Source organism: Anomalospiza imberbis, chromosome 6, assembly GCF_031753505.1.
Source record: "Anomalospiza imberbis isolate Cuckoo-Finch-1a 21T00152 chromosome 6, ASM3175350v1, whole genome shotgun sequence".
In the NCBI taxonomy this organism is placed as follows: domain Eukaryota; kingdom Metazoa; phylum Chordata; class Aves; order Passeriformes; family Viduidae; genus Anomalospiza; species Anomalospiza imberbis.
This window is the reverse complement of record NC_089686.1, coordinates 46,095,729-46,119,376: the sequence shown is the minus strand read 5'-3', so window position 1 is coordinate 46,119,376 and position 23,648 is coordinate 46,095,729. Positions and strand designations below refer to the sequence as shown.

The 23,648-nt window shown below is 38.9% G+C and overlaps 1 long non-coding RNA gene across 2 annotated transcripts in view; it reads right to left on the bottom strand.

The window, feature by feature from the left end:
- Positions 1 to 1,129: 1,129 nt before the first annotated feature.
- Positions 1,130 to 23,648, bottom strand: part of LOC137475977 (uncharacterized) — a 47,116-nt gene continuing 24,597 nt past the window's right edge. Inside the window, exons 4-6 of one of the 2 annotated variants that reach the window (XR_011000171.1) lie at positions 4,785 to 5,012; positions 4,252 to 4,346; positions 1,130 to 1,670 (exon numbers count right to left, since the gene is read on the bottom strand). This is a non-coding gene — a long non-coding RNA (uncharacterized lncRNA). Of the gene's footprint in view, positions 1,671 to 4,251; positions 4,347 to 4,784; positions 5,013 to 13,959; positions 14,630 to 23,648 lie in introns of those variants that run through there. The other variant, XR_011000172.1, reaches the window with a different exon arrangement.

The window sequence follows — 23,648 nt, the reverse complement described above, 5'->3', positions numbered from 1 at the left end:
GAGGTTGTGGAACCCACCCATAAAAGCTCCCCATCTGGGCAAACTTTGGATTTTACATGTGCACCCAGTGAAGAGGGAAAGCTGTATCACTAGTAATGAAAAGGAAGAAAACAGAAAAAAAATCTTGAAGCATGTAAGCCCTTCACTGAGTAATTGGTTTTGCTAATGTGCTAAAATATCTCTAAAAAGATAGAAGTTTTGCTGCCTCACAGACATTTTTTTTTCAACTGATTTTGGGGCATAAATTAATTGCTTGGCCATTTGCATTTTAGAATTGCAGCCAAAACCAAAAGAGATATGAAGCCAGAGCAGCATGGACACCTCATAGATAATTATAATGAGATGAGGTATAGAGGAAAAAAGTGTCAACTAATTCTCAGAAACTGGTAAACTATTTTAACATCTAATAAAACAAAAGCAAACTCATTACTCTTCCATCTGACACACTAATGTGTGATCTTATATTCTCTATCTGGGCAATAAAAATATTACCAGTGTGTGGAAAATTAAAGAGTAGTACTTCCTTTTAAAGAGAACATAGAAACAATATTAAAAAAGTAGAATACACATATATGAAACCCATAAATGTTACAATAAAGTGCTTGAGATAGTTGATGTGTATATCAGAAAAAATCAAACAAGAAGCTCTTAAAAAAATGGACTTATAAGAAGGAGGAGGAAAAAATTGTCTGGCATTAGCTGAGAAAATATCAAGCAGAAAATTGCTGGGTTTAAAATAAATTAGAAAGAATAATTAATATTTTTTAAAGGAAAATGCACACTGAGGAAGAAAAAAGGATGAAAAGACAAGTAATATAGTTTGATTTGAAAAATTCCTTTGGGAACAAGCCTGATGGCGATGGTTTGTGAAAGACATTATTTTCATGCAAACAGGAAGTGAAGAAATACTAAAAGCAAATATATAAAATAATGTTCAGGAGTAGAGATGATAGTTACAGTTATGATTTTTTTTCCTTTACAGACTTTCAAAATCCCTCATTCCTCCAACCCTTTGACCTGACTAATTTTGAAGTACATAGCTGTTTGAGGTTTGATTGGGGTTTTTTTTATATTCAATGCTATTATAATTTAGTGCAAGTATATGCCAGTGCTATGAATGCCCACTGCTGGTAGCTCTGACTGTAGTACTATGTAACATTATAAATGGACTTTATTGCCCACTTGGAACTCAGATTCTCAACCTGCTGCTCATTTCATGTGCCTTGTAAGAGCCAAATTCCTTGGCTTTACTTTTGAGTATGAACACGTGTTGCTCAAGGGAGCTGTTAGTTTGAGAGCATCTTTGAAAGTCCACTTTATAGGTTCAAAAGGATGAATATTCTCAGCCAAGTCCAACAAGAATTTCCCTCACTATCAGTGGAACCTACTATTCCTGCACTAGCATATGAATACAAATACTTACTTCCTTTCAGTCAGGAAACCTCACAATTCTCTGTCTGAGCGAAACCCTGAACCACGAACCTCAAAGGAACCTAAAGTCTCCCAGTGACTGGAACATCCTGATGTAATGATTCAACACAGTCCTGGCTTCCATGACAGCTTAATAAGGTAGGTGCTATAGGTAATTTTTCAGGTATGATAGAAAAATCTGCACTCTTTTGTTCACCTCTGTGGCACTTTCCCCTTTATCGACTTTAAAGTAGGAACCACTGCTGCAAGAAAATTCATACAGTGAGTGAAAAACCACTTTTCCACCAGATATGTAGCAAAGATATGTAAGGGGTGACAAATTAACATTTTCAGTACGTTTTCATCCCTGACCTTTTAGATATTTATGAAAATGAGGATGGAAAAAAAAATTTCTCCTGGGATTTTTTCTTTTCATTTCCTTTGTAGTTGTGTTTTTTGAAAGTGCATTCACATTAGCTCACAAAGCCATTTTTATCTTTAAAACTGTTTCAGGTGAGAAATCTTTTAATTGTGGTATTTCATACTAAAACTAAAAAAAGTAAAAGAACCAGAATATTTTCTTGCTCTGCATTTATTTTATGTATTTTGATCTTGTCTCTGTCCTGCTGATGATATTACTCTGAAACCTGTGGTAAAATGCCAGGGTGAGAAAGAAGCTTAGCTCTTTGAAATGATTGTGGTCAAATTTGTGTTACACCCTCTGTGATCTGATAACAACAAATCTAACATGTAAATCTTTGCAGAGACATATACATTCAGGTAATCCACTTATTTGCAGACTTGAACAAATATTGACAGAAGCAACTTCATACCTGTGGGTAATGACCCACCACAGTGATGACAGATCACAGCCCTAACTAGAGCCTATGCATGAAAACACTGGATGTACAAAGCTTGGCTCCATTTCTCCTGCAGTATAATGTGTTTTCTTCTTTTGCATTAAAATTGATCAAGACAAAGGACTGACACTGATCTTCTTGGGTCAGGTATCAGAAGCTACTTCTGAATGCTGCCTTTTATTGGTGTTTGCTACAGAATGGTGTAACCTCAGGTAGAGCTATGCTACATGTTCCAGTCAGATTCTAGGTGGGCTGAATGATGCTCTGGGGGTGCTTCTCTCCACTCTCAATAGAGGAGGACCATGAAACTCACTGCTGGATTTAAGACACCCAGTGAGTGCATTTCACACTCTGAGTTTTTCACCTCCTTGGTTTCCATTTTAGCTAGGATGCTACAGGCTAGGTGTGAAAGGTTTTGTTAGATCAGTGAGCCAGCATGTGAATACCCACCTGAAAACTGCTTTTTGGAGAATAACCCATCAGTTTTGTAGATGTAGATATGATGTGATGCAGTAATATTTTAATAATATTACTATTAATAGCAATGGTTTGAATGGTTGAATGGTTTTATATTACATTTGTAATGTAAATCTTTTGGGTAATGACCTTAAGAACAGACATGAGTATAAAAGCTCTTAGGTTTAATAAGTTACTTTTCTGCTGGTAGCAGTTTGGATACTTCCAGGTTCCTAAATTGCTTATAATATCTTCCTGCTTTCAATCTGATTTTTCATTCTAGAGTTCTATCCCCAAAAAAGGTGTTGAGTCTGAGATAAACCATATTATTATGGTTCAATAGAAGAAAAGAAAGGGAAACTGTTTTGTTATTTTTAGAAGAGAAACTGCCCTCCTACAAGCTCACCAAGTACTCCTCCCTCAGTACATCTTGCGTGCCTGCTGGATGAGGAACAACAGGCTTTAGTGCTTCTGACTCTCCAAAGAGCGTATTTTGTAGGTGTGATGCCAACGTGCAGCTGTGCACACCTAAAAGCAAGGGCCTTCTTGATTTACTCCAATCTATACAAGGGTTGCTACTGGAAGAACTAGTCAGGAATATTATGCCAGGATAAATTTGCTAAAATGATCTTTCTAGTGACCGATCAGCTTCCAAAAAAGAAACATCTCTCCACTGCTATCTCTTCACCCCAAGAAGAAGCTTTCCATCTACTTGCTTGGAAGGCTGACTATTGGCCCGCAAAGGACCTTAATGTCAAAACCAGCAAGAAAAGACACTGCAGGTTGATTTTCTCCCCTTTTTTCTATTTTCCCTTTTATTTTTTTTTAAATCCAGATTTTGGGCGAACTTTTCCTCCAGGTGCATAATACCTTTTCCTTTTCCTTTCTAAATAGGGAAGGTATGTGTGGTTTTAATACATCTCTAATTATATTCCATAGCTTGCAGAAGCAAAGTTAAAATTATAACTTTCATGATGACAGTGAATCAATTTTTCTACCTTGTGTAGGGTGGATATGAAGGCTAATGTCCTCGCAATGCCATTGACTCAGGGTTGCTAAAGGAAGTCTTGTGAAGGAAAGTCTTCTCTTATCACTTGGCATTTCTGACTTGCTAATCTGATTTCAAAGAAAAATTGTTTATAGAAGTTCCTGGTTCAAATCCTCCTCCTTGCTAAAGTTGATGTCAAAGCATGTGCAACAATAACTGGATGAGCAAGTCAAGCTTGTTGAGTTCAGATCCAGAAATGCTAACAATTTACTGATTTAGCAGCTCTCAGATGCCAGTTAATAACCAGAGAAATGGGAACCCATTCAAACTTATTGAGTCAGACAATCTGACTTTTTCCTGTACTGGTGGTGAAATCCAACTCTGGGTGATGTCCCAAATCAACAAATCTCTGGGTCAGTTATTACATTTGTTTGATGTCCCTGGCTACATGAACAAATAAACAAACAGCCTGCATTTTCTCCCCCTTCAGACCCTCCCTTTACTTCCCATTGCTACCTACATGATTTTACTACCTACCCTGTGTCTCTTGTAGCATAGTCTGACCAAGCAGGTGCTATGGTGAAAGAGGAATGCAGCTCAGGCTACTTTTTGTGTGCCCATTCAGCTCCTTCCTGAAAGCAAGTAGTGGAGCATCAGCAGTGGTAATCTGCACTCAAACACATCATACTTGCTTGGGGAAATCATGGGAGTGGGCACAAGCTACCTGGTACCCTTCCCATGATCACATGAGAGAGAAGGTGATGAACCCACCATACACTAAACAGAATTGTTAGCATTTTCCAGATATTTTCTTGTGCCCCAAATCAAGCTTCCATTTCAGGTTTTAAAAGTCCATATTTCTGACAGCATATAAAATGTATTACAGGAACTGTGGTGGCAGAATACAAACATTTTCTTGAGTTTTCCATTTTATATGTATTTTTTTTAACCAGCTGTATAAAGTCATCTTTCTGAAGTATTGACTCAGCTTATTCAAGTATTGACTAAGTCAGTAATAAGATCTCATTCTTATTTAGTCTTAAGTAGCAAAGTCTTCTCTCTCATTATACTTTTAGGGACTCTATTGGTGATCCACCTGGGCATGCCCACCAACAGAAGGATCCCATCATTTCAGGTTCACAGGGAGGTGGACATGTTTCGAGAGATCACAAGATTCAATTCTGCATGGCTGGTGTCAGCACTCAGAGCCCATGGGGTCAGTTGGCTAGCTCGTCTGCACCTGTGGCTAGTGGCAAACCAACATTCCTCAATGGTAACATGGACTGTACATCAGTTCTCTGGAAACAAAAGCAAAAAAGAAGATGTCCATGGAGGTGGGCCACTTGCATCCTGTTGGCACATTCAAGGTTGTTCCTATTTGGCTCCATTCCCTTGAAGACACAAGGAGCAGCCGTGCAGGAAGTAAGTGATAGCCACACCACCTAATGCTTTATGTACAAACAGGGGGTGAGCTGCACAGCCTTGATAAAGGAGGTGTGATAGTGGTGGAATTGAATCACATCAGCTGCATGACCCCACAACCCAAATAAGGGCTGCCACAACTGGTGGGCAGGCTGGAGATGTTCATTAGCTGGGATCTGATCTCCACAGAAGTCAATATTGCAGAAGCTTGTGAATGAAAACTCAAAACATTAATCTTTGGCAGCAGCCCTGCAGATTTAAAAAATAAAATGGGGCTGTTCTTGTTTGAAAACTTATCAAAGACTGGAACACTGACTTTTATTATTTTATTGGTTGAAGAGAAGGAAAAAGGAATTGCTTGTTAGCTTGCTTTTCATGAATACTTATAATTTCATTTTACAAGCTTCATTGATGTAGATGCAATTTATTTATATTTTCATGGGATAAATATAAAAGACCATGGATACTATTGCAGTTCTGTCAGGGGCTACAGAAATAGTTTCCCAGACTGTACAAGGAGTGGGCTTGTACTTGTGATGAGAATTAAAGCTCAGCAAGTGTGAACCATTGATATGCCTGCCCATGTCCAAGGGGATTTCAAAGCCCATGGGAATTCACTGTTTCATGAACAGAGCAGATGTCTCACTCATAAGACATGAATGACTTCCTGTCATGAACTCACAGTCTCACTGAACTGATGTTCCTTAGCACTTTATTATCTTTTCTATTATCTGCCTCTGGAAGCACTGGGGACTCCCAGGCACAGCCTTATTTTGGACATCATTCTTTTGACCCCAGATGTAGGATTTAGTTGCCTGGACACAGTGCAAATGAAAAAGACTTGTGCCCCTTTAAATATTCAGGATACCTGAGCATCATGAACAGAGAATTTGTGTCCCTCTACCTCTGCCTCTATAGACAATGCCAGATACTTGCAAAGGATAGATACCATGTGCTTGTGTTCTTGTAGCTGTATCCCTCGGGGAGAATAGCAGGATGTCAAGTTTGATGCTGTAAATATTCCCCAGGAGGAGCTTGATTCCTTGCTTGATTCCCCTTAACTTCAGAGGGAATATGGTCCCCTAGCCCAGGTGTCAGTTCTGAACTCTGAAGCTGACTTTTGTGACTATTCACTGCTGCTGCAGAACAGGCCAGCTGGGAGAAGGCAGCAAGCCTAGAACATGGTCATGGCTACAGCTGTGCAACTAAGCCAGCCACAACACTGCTGAGGCCTTCAGCAATGGCTTTACCACTGCAAGTGTTATTAACACAGGCTTCTGGTCAGGCAACGAGCTCAGAATTTACTTAAAAATCTCCAAAAACATACCCATTACTTTCCTGCTGGCATAAAGATGCTATCATAAAAATCTGTGGGTTGAGTAGTTCTCCGATGTGATCTTCTGCATACAGCTTGAGTCACTTAGCTGCATTCACCTCCTTGGAAATCTGGAAATTAGGCCATTCTACGTGACTATAAGGAGCTGCCTTTCTGGAAGGCAATGTTGTGTTTTGATGGCAGCTGTCTAATAGGAATCCACTGAACTGCAGCACAGGTTGAACAGTATTCTACAGCAGTTAGGTGATGGTGAGTTGCAGTCAGGGGAGCTAAGGCTCAAAGTTGCCTCAGTGTTGGTAGAAATAAGACTTTACATTTCAATATTAATTGTCTAAGCTATTCACTATCTGCACTTCATTACCAGGATAAACCCATGTAATCAGAGATTATCCAGTTCTCATTTGGGAAACACACTCTGTATTTATTATCTCATATAGACCAACTAAGTAAACTAATTTACTTTAAAATTTATTACTACACTGGTCTGAGTACAACACAGTTACTCTGGTACAATGAACTCCTGTGCATATGGATGTCATGAAACACAGAATCCATTTCCAGTTTTGCTTGAGTGCCTTTGTAAGGACAGCAGAGCTTTCAAATCTAAGAAGCAGCATTCAAATTAAGCTTTCAGCCTCTTAGCTGAATAAGCTTTTTTTGTATTGCACACAATAGTTTTGATCAATAATGTCAATGCTCATTTGAGCAGTGCTCTACTACCTGATCTCTTGAGGGCAGTCTGGACAGAATGGGTCTAACAGCAGTGAGGTGATAGTTGGGATTTTCTTCTCTCTAGGGGACTAGAAATTTTTTCAGTATTACCTGTTCAAACCCAGTGGCAGGAAGATCTTTGCCTAGAGTTTCTCATTCTGCTAAGACTATTTAGATTCCCTGATAATTCAATTATGGATCTGTGGCACCTATGTTAAGTGAGAATTCTTTCTTTGTAGCCTGTTGGCTTTAGCAGGATGTGGGATGGTCTTTAGCAGTTTTTAACCTTATTTGAAGCCAAAGCGTCACACCATTTTGTAGGGTACACTGGAAGGATTTTTCTCCTCGCAAAATTTTAATGGACATAATTTGTTTAATCTTTAAGACTCATTAATTTTCTGTGTGACATGATGCTTCCTGTTCTTCTGGTCATTCTTTTTACAATACTCCTTGGAAACATTGTCCAGCTGCAGTTGCTCTTTTGTTGCTCTCAGAATGAAGGAATTTCTCCATCTGACATGGAGAAATATTTGTTTTATTTAATATGTCTAATATGTTTAATATTTAAATGTTTAATATGATTTCTGGCATGGGATAAAACATTGCACTTGATGCAGCTGACCAGAGTATTATGTTAAGTAACTAAGAGAGAAGAAAGGTGGGAGAATCCACAGTCTCAGTATGCCTGGTAAACCAGCCACTGATGGTTTGTAATGGGACAGTGAAGCTGAGACTGTGTGCTCTGTGTGCCAGGGGTGCTGTACTGTGAAACCCAGCACACCTTAACAACAAACTGGGCACTTCTGCCCTCCAGGCTGAAATTCTGAAGGATTCTGAAGCCTGAAGAATGAGTATCTAATTACCATCACCAAAGCATTAAGTCCAACTGATAAGCTGAACTTGGTGATCCCTATGGGTCCCTTCCATCTTTAGATATTCTATTTTTAAAAAAGCCCTTTCTTTCTGCCTTCTACATTTGAGTATTCTATGTTTAAAAGAATTATTAGTGACTTGAAAATGAAACAAAATATCTCTAATATGTGCCCAAGATGCTTTGATCAGCTTAAAAGTTTTTGGTTTGGTTTAAAAATTAATTTCAAAACAAAATCTTTTCCATGCTGATCTCATGATCAACTCTTTTAACACAGTGCATTGTTTTCTGGGGCTTAAAGCATTAACAACAGGATGATGGCACTAGTATGGAAGGATTTTTTAGGAATGGACTGTGCTAGGAGTCTTCTAAGAGGTAGCCAAATTCCTTGGGTTTGTTTATGGAGTAATTTTTAATTTTCTCATTTTCTCTTAATTTATAGGAAAAGAAGAAAAAAAAATCTGAGAAGGCACTGGTTTTCAGGCAAGAGTACAGCACCACAGAGTTACGTACCTAAGAGTGGAAGAAAATCAAAGCCAAAGACTTGCCAAAAGTCACACAAGTATTCATGTATGAATCCTGGAATTATCACAGAGATCTCCAAGGTAAGAAATCCAGTTTTGACTGGCAGCTATTCTTAAGGTAAAAATTTGGCAAAATTGCAAAACACTTAATAAAAAGTGTTCATTTTTTTTTCTTAATATGAGTCCATTGCCAGTTTAACCACACAGAGCTCAGTGCTCAGAGAATGCATTCCACTCAGCTTAATTAAAATCTCGGCTGGGGCAATTGAAAATGAGAAATTAGGCCCTGGGCTCAAAACGTCCAACAGCATTGCCAAGGCAACAATATCAAAACATGATAAGCAGAATTATTCTATCAGTAGGCACAGCTTAGAATGAGGTTACAACAGCTTTTTCTGAAGGTTGAAGGGATACACAACACTTAGTAGCTGCATGGAAGTAAAGAGCACCTACAGTACCTGCAGTAACTTTAGCCTCCACGATGCATTCCATTGCCTTTGTGCTAGATACCCTATTGACTGTGTGTGACTCACTTTTTATGACCTCACCAATGAGATAACACCCTCATTCGATAAAAGACTTTATCAATTAAGAAAAGCCCTACTGCCTGATAACCTGATTGAGAGCTGAGTACTCAGGGTGGTGGTGTGAGACCTTTCATTTCTAATCAATTATGGCTTCTTGTTAAGCAGCTTTATGGAATTATCCAGCCTTTGGCAAACTTTTGTATGATGCTTACTGCACCTAAAGATAAATTACTCTTTATTTGTTCAATTTGCTACAAGGTGGAGCCCATCTGCTTGTAGGGATCCTTTCTCTTAAGACTTTGTGTCAGAGAGCTCATGTTTTATTTGAGTGTCCTTTTGCCAGTTTTAGAAGCCAAAAAAGAAAAAAAAAAAAAGCAGAAACATCAGTTTCAAGATTACAGATGTATGTGCTGACTTGTAAGTTCTCTGACCAGCAACATCTGTTGTATCAAATTTGAGAAAAATCCCCAATTTCAGAGCTGTAGGCAAAGCTTTTCTTGCCTACATAATCCTGTAACTGTAGATCACAAAATACATACATTCAATATTACCACAACATGGTAAAACCCTTCCTTCCCTCTGTGTAACTGTTGTCACACATCACTGTCACAAAGTAATGGAAAATTTGATACATATTGTGAGACATACTGTTAGGGCTTATGCTCCCTTTTCCAAGAGTGGAAACACCTATGGGAGAATGCCATGTAGTTTACTTCATAGCTCGCTTCTCCTTTTGTTGCTCCCCTTTGGGTTCTAATCTTTCACTAACAGGGCTGTTAAAAAGGTGCTGGGTAGGAAGGAGATGTGTCCCTTTCTTCTGTTTCAGTTTGAACAACAAAAACGTCTGTTAGCGCTGGTGTAGATAGCAGAGAGGTCCTGCTCCTTGGTAACCAGCAGTGTTTTCTGGTGGCAGCAGGAGCTCCAGGCAGTGCTGGAAGCCCTTGGTGGAGCACTGGGGCTCAGGACAAGTCTGCCTCCACCCTGTCTAGCATGCACACAAACCAGAAAGCTCTGTGTTATTCTTTTTTCATTTGTTTGCTTTAGCAGTTTGGGGGTGTCTTACAGATTCAAGCCCATCAGTTTAAAACCTGTTCCTCAGGTGTTACTGAGCTGACTTTTGCCATTAGGATGACTAGAGTTTTACTTCAAGAGCTGAGACCCAGTTTCCTCTGGTAGCAACTCCTTTAGGTCTAGGTGATTCTCCTCCTCTATTCTGCCCTCATGAGACCCCACATGGAGTACTGTGTCCAGGTTTGAGGACCTCAGCTCAAAAGAGTCATGGACCTGTTGGAATGAGTCCGGAGCCACTAAGTTGATGACAAGACTGGAACACCTCTCCTAGGACAACAGGCTGAGAGAGATGGGGTTGTTCAGCCTGGAGAACAGAAGGCTTTGGGAAGAGCTTAGAGCACCTTCCAGTACTTCAATGGGGCCTACAAGAAAGCTAGAGAGGGACTTCTTATGCAAGCAGATAGTGTCAGGACAAGGGACAATGGTTTTAAACTAAAAGAAGGTAGGTTTAGGTTAGATATTCGTGAGAAATTCTTTACTCAGGGGGTGGTGAAGTACAGGAACAGGTTGCCCAGAAAGGCTGGGTTGCCCACCCCTGGAAGTGTTCAAGAAGACCAGGTTGGATGGGACTTTGAGCAACCTGGTCTAGTGAGTGATATCTCTGCCCATGGCTCTGACTAAATGATCTTTAGAGTCCCTTCCAATAAAATCCATTCTAGATTCAATAATTTTTTATTCCTCTGGAATATCTCAGCCATGCCTGACAATTAGCAGCTTAGGAACTTTCTGGAACATGAAAGACAGTGAGAAAATAAATCATTAGCTATTTATGCACCAGTCTATGCATAGGACTTGGGGGATAAATAACATAATGATGTGCCCTGCCCGGAATTGTACCAGGATGCAAGGACATATGGCAAGGAGACAATCTCATGCAGTTAGGACCAGGCACCTTGGAGATTATATTAATCTCACATCATACCATATTGTATCTAATAGACACGTGTAATTTTATTTATATACATGTACAAGGAAAGGCATGGAGGAATGTACTGGCAAGTGTTGTAAAGAGGAAGACTTCCCCAATTTAACATGGTTACACTGATAAACTTGTAGTCTGGTAGTGGTGGGAAATAATGGTTCTGCATGAATCACAAGCTGCTTAATAGTGCATTGAAATGCAGTCTTGAGCCATGACTGGTAGAAGATGTACTATCTGATTTATCCTGAGCAAAATGTCCAGAGGGAGTGGTAAGCACATTAAGTTAGATGAGCCATCCAGGGCATACCTTTCGCATGTTATCAGCTGTGCATGATAAACAGACCCCAGAGACATTCCAGTGTAAACTGAAATAGAATTATTTCAGACATAAAGACTTTCTATTTGCAAGAAGTAAATATCAGAGAAGAGTTGGCATAGGACCTTGTTAGCAAGCAATGAGGGTCAATGTACATTTATAGGGAAAGCAGCAAATTATAGAGAACTGAGATCATTTTATTGGCTCTGGAATTAAGCAGTAGGGAAATGCTAATCAAAACTAGAGGGCCGGAGTCCAGAAGCTGTGAAGATCACTACAAAATCATACACACTCTGTTCTTATCCTGCAGGTTTTTTGCCTATAAATGCTTTCACTTTTTTTCTTTTTTCTTTTTTTTTTTGTTCTCCCTCTGAAGTAATATGCCAGCTGTGCAAATGTTTGACCCTGTGAACATTCAAAAATTGATTATGCTTTCTGGCCTTGCTGAACACAAGCCAACCCCTGTCTGCAGAAACAGTGTTTTCCCGAAGCAGCAGTGAGTACACACATACACGCTCTTTGCTAAGGGCACTTGCCAAATCCTTGTGAACGTGTCCAGGAAAGAAATATTCCTGGTCAGTCAAAACACTCAAACCTTTACCATTGGGAGTTACTAGAAACGATCCATTCTTTAAATGATTACCATAACACTTATACACTTATAACACTTATGACACTTATAACACTTATAACACTTATAACACACATGTGTTATACAAAAATAATGTGTTCCCTAGAGTAAACATCTGTCTGTCCCCCAGAATACTTTCTGGATCTTTGGCCAAATTCAATCCAATCTGGCAGATTAATAGATGTCTCAAGTTTATGTGAGTTTCTGTAAAGCTAGAGAAATTAGTCAGGTAAAAGAAAGCAACTTTATTAGGATATCTCTGTTAAAGTTCTTCCATTTCAGGAAAAGCTTCAATATTAATTTACCCCTTAATGCACAGGGAATTAGCATGAGAGCTGAACATCAAAATGTTTATATGTTGGAAACAAAGCTTCACTGCCGCACGCATTGTAAAACATCTGACCTGACGGGTGGGTTCTGTGATGTCCAATAAGATGAATATACTGACTGAAAGCTGGCACATCCATAAACTCTTAGCTTGAAGGAATAACTTTAGCATAGTTCAATTAAAATTCTGTTTAGTATAATTCAGTTAAAGTTTCAGTGTCACAAGAAGACAGAACCCTCTGGGAAATGAGTTTTTATTAGGTCCAATGGTTGTGGAACTACTGTTCAAAATTTTTTTTGCCCTGGATCTGAATGACTGCACTGTGGTCATCCCTCATAGCACATTACTGATTTGAGAGGGATGAATGACTCCCCTTTTAGCCGTAAAATTAGAGGTACTTTTTTAAGAGAAATATAGACCTATTAAGGTTGGAAAAAACCTCTAACATCATCAAGTCCCGCTGTCAGCTGTCAATCCACCACCACCACAATGTTCACCACTAAACTAGAGCTAGTTGTCAAGTGACATATTCACAAGTTTTTTGAACGCTTCCAGAGATGGTGACTCCACCACTTCCCTGGGCAGCCTGTTCCTATGCTTGACAACCCTTGCTGTGAAGAAACTTTTCCTAATATTTAATCTAAACATCCCCTGGCGCAACTTGAGGCCATTTTCTCCCCTTCTCTTATGTAATCATGTACTTTCCAATCGCTGTGAGTCATGAAGGCATTTTCAGCTCTACTGCCCTTTCTTCCCCATTCTTTGTTACCTCTGTGCCTGAGAGCATCCTGGTTGTCTGAAGCAGCTCTTTTTCTGTTTTGGCTGCTGTGCACACAAGGATGATGTTTTTTCTTGACTGACTTTGAGAGCTTTGCTCACCTTCCTGCTTTCTTTGTTCCTGGTATTTTGTTGAGCTACTATTCCTCCTTTCAGTCTGAACTTAATGTTTTTCTCTTTTTTTGGCTAACTGTTCTAAATTCTTAATTTCAAAATTATTTCTTCAATGTTCAGTAAGTTCTTCAGTTTTCTCTTTGGGTCATGAGGTTGGGACCTTTGCACAGATGTTTGGTCTTTATTTGGTGTAGTCTTGTCACTTGTGGTAGAGAGGGGACAGCATAGAGGTTCTTGCAGCCCCTGCTGATCTCCCAGGCAGCTTTTCTCAGGTAAATCCATGAACATAACCACCATGACATTCATCCAAGCAAAAACCTGCACAACACAGTGCATCAGCCCTCCTTGCTGGAGTTGTCCACAGCCATCCAGACAGTATTTTGTCTTTGTCACATGCTCACAGCCCAATCCCATAGGTAATCTCCAGTCAGTTTTTAGCCTTGTACAAGAAACAGCCCCCTTTAATATGTTACTGCCTGAAAGTTAAGTCATATTGACCAACACTTTCAGGAAAAGGGGACTTCTCTGTCTTCCTTATAGTGTACAGGAAATTATATTATTCTCTGTCTGGAGTTTAGGCTTGAATGCCTGTAGGCAAAGAGGATATATTTCCTCAGTCAAATTTTTGATGGAGAGCAGGCAGGATGCAAGCATTTCTGTCTGCATATCAGGCAGAAAAGGCAGCAAACAGACACACCTTCTCAAATGCACGTATTTCCCTGGAGAAACTGGGAAAGTGGGATGGGGAATTTTAGATTTTCATGTGATACTCTTTTAATTTGTGTTGTTCCTGATATGACATCTACATATATCCCTTTTCTCCCCTCTCCTTAATCCACATGCAAAGGTGAAAGAAAATCTATTCATGAATGATTTATCAAAGTGCTATGCAAGACTTAGTTCTTCTGGTGGATTTGTCAAGTAATGTGACACGTATTATACCACATGAGTTATTGGTCTATGTCCAGTGTTTCCAAGAGTGGTAGGGAGGAGGTTTTGGGTTGCCCTACCAACATTGTAGGTTTTCCTGTACACTGACATGGGGATTCAAGAATCTCTTCCTGGTTCTGCAAAGCTGTGCATTTGTAAAGGACACCACCTTCAGAAGCCAAGAAGGAAGCCTCTAGTTGTGTTCAATTCGCAGCAAAGGGGGAAATAACACGATTTATTTGTTTTCATTTATCTCAGGGACTATTTCAACTCTACAACTTCAACATGGGTGATGTTCAACTCTATCTCTCTTCTCAGTCTCCAGTAAACTTATTAGTGTTCCAGGAGATAATTCCAGATCTGGCATCCTGACTTTCTTTTAGAAGCAGAGCTCCCTTGTCATTAGCACAGTAGTGAAGCATACAGTCTGACAGCCTGTGGTGCTCAGAGGTGAGAAAGGGCAAATGGTAGGAATGGCCAAGGGTCATTGGTCTTCCTGGTTTAGGAGAATAGGCAAGGAGCAAAGCATGCTGGGGAGCAGCTAACTGAGGGCAAATGGGCAAATTCAGAGGGAGCTCAAAAAATTAAGAAAGCTATTTCAAAACTGATTTGAATAGAAAGAAAAAAACAAAACCTGTAGTACACAGATTGTATATTTCTCTTCCTAGTGCCGCTTCAAAATTCTGAAGTATATAGTTTCAAAGAATGAGTCACAGACCCCTCTACACACTTGGCTTCTTAAAATTGATCATGTTTCCTTCCTTTTTCCCTATTTTGGATTTTTCAAAAGCTATGGCCTTTGTGAGAAAGGTTTATTTTCTAAAAAAGAGGATTGAGGAAGGTAAGGAAAAGAGTTAGTCTGGTTTTCCAAAAAAAAAGGACTGTCTACTTATCAAAAAATTAGGAAAGCTAATAGTGAAATGAGTTTTACTTAAAGTAATTGAGTTTCTGGTAGGAGGTGACTAATGCCATTTATCTTCTTAATGTAGTGAAGCCCAAGAGTGTATTTGCCTTACTGACTTATACGTAGCTGATGCCTCCCTGTTTCTGTATTTCAGGTAACTGTGACTCACTTATTAAATAGTAATGACCTTATTTATATTATTCTTTTCAACCTTTTATTTATCCGGAAGTTCGTTTGAGTGAGCAACACACGCAAGTTACTAAGAAGAAAATAAGTTGAACAATTGCAAACTGCAAAAATTACATGAGAGACGTAAAAAGAAAGAAAGATATATAAAACAGGAGATACTATCTAGCATGCCTTCGTGGATGCAATTCTATAGCCTTTACCCAGCTGTACAATACTTTATTTTTTTGCCATAGTGAAATAGTTATTTGGTACATAGGAATCCTTGAGGTCCTTCCAAGCCTATATGGCCTCACTACCTGTCTAAAAGGTAGACAAAATGGGCATGTCTTGAAGGAGGCACCTGAACAGGATATGTCTGCAATTGTTACCAGCCACCCTCATTTTCACTAGGCTTATCATGATTTTTAGCTAATGGAGGATATAGTCCATTAACTCCCTAAGTCTAAATGTTTCTTGGAGATATGCTCCACATCAAAGTTTAACTCCCCACTGAGAAGTTTTGTTAGGGTTTGCTGCTGATGGAGAAACTATGTAACAGGAAAGTAAAACCTCTTTCCTGGTTTTAATTTTGTGTTTGTATGACTATTAAGGTAAGTTTTAACCATGGCTCTTAGAGGAAGAGATGTACAGGATGTAGTAAATATATCTGTCTTAGAAGTTGTCTTGACTAAAGAGAAAGTCTGTAACACTGAGACACGTAGGGGAGTAACTCTGCCATCTACCTCTGCCATCAAATGTGCTCACAAGGCCGTGCAGGTAAACTGGAAAGCATGTTAAAAAACTGCTGGACTATGTCTAGATGGGCGGAAAGAGACCAGCTATTTATGTTGGAACTTGGAAATATAAACATCGCTGAAGAAACATTAGGAAGGTGGAATTCAAGGTGAATATAGAGGGAAAAGGAAAAATATAAATAAGCTTTTCCACTCAAGTTCAAAAAAATATGAAGATTTCAATTGAAATCTGGAAATTTTTTTGTTAGATTAATTTTTCAAGATGGATTTTCATTTTATCATTTTTTTCTTTTTAATCTCAGTGTCTTGATAGGCTTGTGTTTGTAATAAATTCTATGCACAAAGATCTCATGTGTCAGTTTGCATACTACATTAATTTCAGTCTATATGGCTTTGATCCGCATATTTTTAAGGCAATAGATATGAAAGGGAATAATTTCTATCCTTTACCTTTCTAAATTAGACATTCTTTAGAATTAAAGAAAACTGTTAGTGTTTCAAGGAGAAAGGAACCCTAAACTGAATCTAAAGCCATCTTCAGAGCTCACAGAGAGACATGTCCTTCTTCAAAATCTTCTACAGACTGGAATGGCCTGTCTCTCCTCCCTACACTCTGACCTCCCAGGATCTTCTTCCCTCTATGCACAGTTCATTTCTCTAGAGGACAAAGTAATCTTTCCTCTTGGAATAAGAGGAATTGGTGTTGGCAACCTCCACATACAGTTCTCTCAAGAGCTGGCAGTCCAGGAAACACTTTTGTGGGTTTTTTTGGGAATTACTGTGAAGCAGTTATGGTAGGAGAATATTAAGAACACAATTACAAAGAGGTGTGTCATGCTAATTCTGGCAGCCAAGCCTGCAAATCCCATAAATTGTCATTGGCACCAACATGATAAGCAGTGCCTTCCAAGGAAAGTGCAAGAAACCTCAAAACAAACAGCAAGGAGTGTCTCACCATACTGTGGATACAGCTGGCACACAGCTGACCTATGCAATGGAGCTTCAGTGGCTTTTCAAAGAGAGGAAAATACATGGATTTGAAGAAAATCCAAATGAGTAGTAGAGACTCAGGGGTGACAAGCTTGCATCAGGGGTTGCTAATTCTGGGGAAGGTCAAGATGAGGAGTGAGGAGGGTTGATGGTGCAGCATGCTCTGTATAAACCTCTGTTTGTACCTTGAATTAATCAAGGGGATACCCAGGGGCTAGACTGAGCTAGTTTGTCAATCTCAGAAATAATTCTGTACTGTAGTGAACTAACCCTCTAGACTGGGACTAATACCTCATCTGTAAGTAAACATGTTGGGTCAAAAGCATAGATGCTACTGTTCATGTAAGTACTGTTTTATCAGTTTGCTAAAGTGCTGACTCTTAGCTTATAAAACACTTGAATTTACTGTATAATACAGTCAACTTTGAGAAACAGCTTGTAAATAAATGTTTCTGATGAAGACTGATAAGTCACTGAGCCACAAAACCATTTCTGTTTGCCAGTTAAGATTCAGTGGCCTGAAGAAAAAGTAGATAAGGAAAGATATTTGTTCTCTACAAATAACTTCTTTTTACTTTTGGTAGTTCACACATGTTTGAGATAAATGCCAGATAAACAGGCATAGTTTCTAATTCTTTCTACATAGTGCCCAAGGAAGGGAAACAATGACTTTGAGATTTTGTACTGCCTTTTTAACTGTATCACTTATATAAGAAAATATTACTGATGTGCAGGAACCACAGGCTTTTTTTTTTTTTTTAATGCAAGATCTGAGAATTTCAGAAGGAGCCTTGAAGATGATGATTTTTCATTATGTAGTGCCTAGTTTGTTCATGGCTTTATTTTAAGTTGTTCTTATTACTTAGAAAGAGCATTATAGATGAGAAAACAAAGTAGTACATTGAAGAAGGAATCAACAGTGCACACCCAGTGGTACTCAGCCTACAATCAGCACATTGTGGAGACATCAGGGCTCTCAATGCCTTGCATGAATTACTGAATAAAATGACATCTGTTTCCCTAAAGGCACGTCTACCCTGCTATCACTCCTGCAGCACCAAAGGGCAGATATACCGCAAAACCTGTGTCAAATGCATCTAAAATAGCCCATGCTGCTGCAGCCAATTTGTGAAAGTATCTGTTTTATTTTTTAAATAAGATAAAATCTCTAGGGATATGTGCTGTCACATTTACAAAGACTCACTTAAGCTCAGCCTTCTAAAGACAGCTCTCTGGCTTTATGGTTTCATGTAGATCTCCATTAGTTCAGAGAGGAAGATGGGCAGCTCTAGAAAATGATACCCCGTCTTGGCCTGAGCTGGACAGAGTAAGTGAGGCATTTGTGAAGTCTTATGTGCTCAAACTTCAGATCCACAAAGTTAGGTAAAAGAGCCTTTCACAATGTGGTTGCTCTGCATATCTATCCATTTACTGTGTACTCGCACATCCTTCCAAATCCGGGCTAAATCAGTTTTTCATATGACATGAGTTCAATAAGGCCCCCTTTGGTGTCCTCACTGAAGATCCTCGCACAGTTCTGAGAAGAATTAATTCTGATGCAATCTTGAAGACATGCACAACCAAAATAAGAACTGTATCATGCTCTAATACATCAGTACATGAATGTGGAAGGCAGTCAGCAGGTCTTGGAGAGGTATTTATTCACTGTATTAAACTTCTAACTCTAATGACCATAGAGCTGTGCAAACAGAAACCAGTAAGTGTTTGAGAGGCCTTGCTAAAACCTTTACAATTGCTCCAACAGACAAAAGAAGGTGTGAGCCTTGAACGTGAGAATAAAATAAGTATATTGTGGTTTACCTTAATATCAGACCATGGCTGCCTTTCAAGGAATAATGCAAGAAATTAATCTTGCAGTACATTCATGTGGTAAGATTGAAATCTTTATAAATTGCACAGCAAAGATATTTTAGGATCAAATATCCTTTTAAGTCCAGCAGTATTTTTCAAGACACTCACAAAGTTAATATTTGACGTTATGTTTCTAGTGATATTGGTACTATAAGTGGTGTAATTATAATGTTAACCAATAAAAGACAGAACCAACACAAGCCCCTAAACAACTAATCACATAAGTCTTCCTTTCCAATACCTGCTATTCTTGCTTCTATTAAGAAAAAACTTTGAATATGAGAAGAAGAAGGGTTGTGATATGATGCTACTACTGAGATTCTAGAGTATTAGAAATGCTTTCAATGTTCCTATTATACTGTAATAAATATTGTGAATGTATTGAAACATCATACTGATATTAAAAACTGCTCTTTAACTCACCTGTTACTAACATTCCATGCATCGCATGGGAATAGGCTGCCATTTTAAAAACATCATAAGATAACTTGAGAAATTTTCTTTGCATTTCCAATTTTTTTTTTTTAATCACTTTGGTCAAAAACTTTCCTTTTGTTCTTCATCAACATTAACAGTTACACTGCAATCACTGGACCGACAGAATTACATATTTTCAGTATTTGGAGGTTTTATATCTATAACTAGGTACATGTAGAATATACCAATTTGAAATATTTGGGTTCTGGTGACAGCTGTAGGCAAATATCCCTAGTTTAGTTATATTTGTTGAAAACAAGACAGAAAGAAGCAAAGCTGTTAACAATCTTATTTAAAGTTATTACACATCATACCTACTTGAAAGAAAATACAGACCTGCTACTGTTACCTTCAGTCTATATGCTGATCCTTTCTCTGCAGTCCTCCTTTTTGATATCATTTTTGTACTTGGATGACCTAAGAAATAGCTATGCTGTCCATGTGGTCATTTCCTTCCTTTTGTTTGTCACTGGATAGAAGTCCAAGGAAAACTTCTATTGCTGTGTCAGCAGTGACCACCAGTTCCCAGTGAGATATTCCTAATGTTAGCAAAGTGACCACTTGTAATGATCAAAATGTTCACACAGACATAGGAAAAAAAAAGCCACTTGGCAATCACACAGGATCTTTTTTTATCCTACTAGAAAGGCTGTTATGTATTGACCTGAAAAACTCATTCCTCTCTTTCGATTAATTGTAATCTAACACCCCAGCAGTATATGTCCTGAGGCAACAGGTTCAGCACTTCTGCACAGCTTCATCCCTGAGACCCGCTACAATTCTTTTAAGTCAAAATCTCAAATCAGGGGAATGATAACAGACTTTAAAAATAATATTACGAATCATTGGCAGGGTAAAGTTGTAGCTTTTATTTAAACAATCTAAATACTTCTAATTGGTTTTCAATTGAAACAGTCCCAGATAGCAGAACGTGAAGTGGCATCAGCCTGCAACTCCCACATGGAAGGTGCTTTGCCTTCTACACCTCTGAAACAAATGAGGAATGGAAGGTATTTTTTGAAGAAGGGATGAAAAGAGTGGGTTTCATTGGTGGTTTTTGTTTGCTTCTGTGTCACACGAGGCTGAAGTGGATGCTGAGAGGGAGATGTCATATTACAGACAAGATATAGCAGTTAATCATTGTCACTGTGAGTCAAAGTACTATCTGGAAACAAGGAGAGCTTGGAACAGATGCACCCACCAGGTGTACAAAGCACATGGCACAGAGCTGACTGCAAGGCATCTTCTGCTGGGGAGTTTCATTCCTTCTTTCTCCAGGAAGGGTTTTTGCACCATTCCTTTGTACTACAAGGCAATTGATCCTACAGGGATGAGGAAGCTCATTGGGTGATTTTCCAGGTAAAAGGACTCTTTGTATAGGTCAATGAAATCCACTGCCCAGAAGTGTACAAAGAGCTGGTGTGGGAGGAAAACTTGAATCCTTCACAGGCAAAGCAAAAACTGTTCACTGCTATCTTGCTTCCCTGCTGCTCTGTATGAGAGCCTTAGGCTTGCTGGGAAAACTGGGCATGAGCACTGCACCTCACTGCTCAGCAGCTGCCCCCCCTGCCTTGCTGCAGAACCCACAGGAAAATGGAAATAGCTGAAAGCCACAGGGCCTTTCTGGAGATTCAGCTGCACTATGGACATTTTAGCTTCTCTACGTCTTTTCCTACCACAGGTTGTGGTGCTCCATTTCACTTATGTACTTGGCTTGGGAACAGAAGGAGGAACAGAAAAGCAGAACACTGGACAAATGTACATTTAACTGAGTGTAAAATCCCTCTGCTTCCTATGGTCTACTGTATTGAATAAACTATTTTTTTTTCTTATTGCTTCAGGTTTTCACATTGCAGTTAAGGTCACCCAGTGATGTACTATGGATTTGTCCACCTATTCATCTTCTATTCCCAGCCAACACATGTAGCTGGTGGATGATTTCTGTGGAATCTGGCAGGTATGTGATCTCTGAGGCCCTAGATTCTTGCAAACCTCATGAAGTAAAAGAAAGGCTAATATTGGTCTATAAGCTCAACCCTTGCTATTGAGCAGAGAAGCCAGGTCTTCTTATTTCACAGCTTGTGCAACATGTTGGTCTTTTCCTTATAATCAATTGCTTGTTTTACTGAATTTTACATAAATGTATTTTGCATGGGTTTGATTGGTTGGTTTTGCTTCATGTTTGCTTTGTCTGTACATAGAAGTCACATGCTTTTACCTGAACTGAAAATGTAGCATGGTTACAATGTGAGTGTTATACATGCGGTGTGTTCATGGTGTTCATAAAGATGTTTATATAAGGGGAGCCACTCACAATAGAATGTAGTATCTCTATCCTGCTGTAATCACAATCACACCATGGACTGTACTAATGCAGGAAAGACAAACCATGCCACAGGAGAATATGGCCCACTAGTTTTCTTAACTGAAGTGATGGGTATTTCTCCACATGAACAGGCCCACAAGCCAGATAAACAGATTATTTATAAAAAGGGAAAATTATTTTGCATACTTATGAATAATGAATTTCCACCTATGTACATATTGCAGTAAAGTTCACTTGGGTAGTCGCCATCTGTGTATCTTTACTCCTTACTGTACAACCCCTGACCTGGGCACTGGATTTTTATCTGTATTGTATCATTACTATTTACTTTATATGGGGTGAATAAATGTTGCATAATCCAAGAAAATCCTGAACCCACCACCATCAGTGGATTCATCCTGAATCCCTGCACCATCAGTGTAGTCTGCATTTCAGATTCTGTGTGATGAAGCCATATATGCATTATAGACTTCTGGATATTTGTCAAAAATTCTTCAGACTGGAGTGATTTAATATGGAACTTTACAAATTACTCTGTGCTGTTGGAAACCAGATGAGCCATATTCAGACCTGGTGATCCATTGAGCTCCAAGTGCAGATGGGAAACACAGCTTCTCCCTTGCTTCTCTGGCTGAGCACGACAGATTGTCATGCATAGAGACTATTAAAGGTTGTCATGCATAGAGACTATTTTCCCTTTGGCACAATGTTTACTCCCTCGACTCCCTAGTACCAAGAGACACTGTACCCATGCATGGAGGAACAAAACCATGAGGCCAAAGGTGCCTTAAAAAAGGCAGGGGGTGAATGTGTAGATCTCTATCTTTAGTAACCATAACAAAGCTCACTACATTGTCTTGCGTATTTTCACGTTAACAATATTGAATGAAAAGGGTATGACGTAAAAGAGCACCTCCCAAAAGATCTGCAACAATGCTCACAGTTTATGGATATGGCTAATGTTTCTAGAATGGAATTAATTAGACAAGGGGAAAGAGGTGGACTTCATTTTATGCCCTGTTTGATATCTGCAGTGTTTGTATCAGATGGCTATGCTTCCTTTCACAATGCCTGGTCAGAAACAGGCTTTCTCAGAGTTTTATTCACACTAATGATTCATAGTATCGTACGGAAAGGAAAGTTGGATGAATTTTATCATAGAAGTTGTGGCCTCAGTCCTCACGGAAAAGAGGTTCTGTACAGAGTGCAGTACTGCCAGACCCTCTCAATGATTTTACATACTATACTTTAGATGTATACTATGTACAGATCATACTATACATATCATACTATCATACTATACATTAGATTTTTGTCCTGTTTCCATATAATCCAAGAAGTTGGAATGAGCTGAAACAGAGATAATTTATATGGAATTACCTGGCCTTTTGTGATTATTTCTATTTCTTTTGTGATGATTAACCATATACAGTAAAATATTATTTTCACAATAGGTATCAAGCTTCCTCAGTGTTTGTGGACATACTCATATATCTTCATATTTTTGACTAACTGAATAAAATCTTTATCATACTTTTGAGATTATCTCCAAGGGGGCTTGAACTGCTGCTTCCTCTAGCAGCAATTTCTCCAGGGCAGCACTTTTTCTGAGCATGTTTCAAACTCCTGGATTTCATTTAGGATTTGAGAAACATTGACTAAAATTGACTGACAGAAAAGAGAAACTCATCTACCACAGATAATACTGCAGCATTCATTAACTTAAAAAAAAAAAAAAACCCTTGTGTTTGAATCCCTTTCCATCTTCCTGATGCACAGCTAGCAGGTCAATCTGTGTGTAAATGTAGACAGAGCAGCTCTTGGCTCCTTCTGGTTTGGTAAAATATTAAAGTCACTGATCAATAAGTAGCTGTGTGGCCAACAAATGAGCCAGTTACAAACTGCTCACTGAAATCAATGCACAGTAACTGGTTTTGAAGAAGGTGCCATTCAAGGAACTAT